Here is an 883-nt window from a genome sequence, read left to right on the forward strand (position 1 = left end):
TAAAACTGTACATTTTAGAGTGGCCTTTTATTGTTGCCAGCCTAAGGCACACCTGTGCAATAATCATGCTGTCTAATCAGCATCTTGATATTCCACACCTGTGAGGTGGATGGATTGTCTTGGCAAAGGAGAAGTGCTCACTAACACAGATTTAGACAGATTTGTGAACAATATTTGAGAGAAATAGGCCTTTTGTGTACATAGAAAAAGTCTTAGATCTTTGAGTTCAGCTCATGAAAAATGGGGGCAAAAACAAAAGTGTTGCGTTTATAATTTTGTTCAGTGTATATTCAATAAATATTATGATTCCATAATTATCTTATTTTAGGTAGCTCACCTCAGACTGAGCAGTACAACCTGCCTCGTCGTTGTTTGCGACAGTTCTTTGCGGTGAGGAAGTGCTTTGTGTTCCCTCGGCCTGCTAGTACGCAAAACATGAGAAGAATGGAGGAACTGTCCGAGAAAGAACTGGATTCAGAGTTCCTTGAGCAGGCAAACACCTTCTGCCATTACGTCTACAACCATGCAGAGCCAAAAACCATCAGTGGAGGCCGTACAATTACTGGAACAGGTGTGTGCCTTCACAAAATCTCCTAAAGAGAAAGAATTTATGACTATTAGTTGTGAACAGCTCTGGCTGAGGTTTATATAGAGGCGATCCGCAGTGGGAATGTTCCATGTCTGGAGAATGCAGTTGATGCAGTTGTTAAGATCCAGAATGTCCGTGCAGTGGAACGAGCCATGCAGTTCTACATGACTGAGATGCTCAGCATAGCTCCGCTTCCTATGCGCCCAGAAGAGCTGTCCGACATCCACAAAATTGCAGAGAAGAAGGCCATTGAAGTTTTTATCACCATGACCTTCAATGACAATGACCAGACAT

At 42.6% G+C, this 883-nt stretch overlaps 1 protein-coding gene across 1 annotated transcript in view; it reads left to right on the plus strand.

Annotated features, from left to right (window-relative positions):
* Positions 1 to 883, plus strand: part of LOC107721763 (guanylate-binding protein 1-like) — a 15989-nt gene that overhangs the window by 2671 nt on the left and 12435 nt on the right. The window lies entirely within an intron of this gene.

This window comes from Sinocyclocheilus rhinocerous, unplaced genomic scaffold, assembly GCF_001515625.1.
Source record: "Sinocyclocheilus rhinocerous isolate Xijiao unplaced genomic scaffold, SAMN03320098_v1.1 scaffold1112, whole genome shotgun sequence".
In the NCBI taxonomy this organism is placed as follows: domain Eukaryota; kingdom Metazoa; phylum Chordata; class Actinopteri; order Cypriniformes; family Cyprinidae; genus Sinocyclocheilus; species Sinocyclocheilus rhinocerous.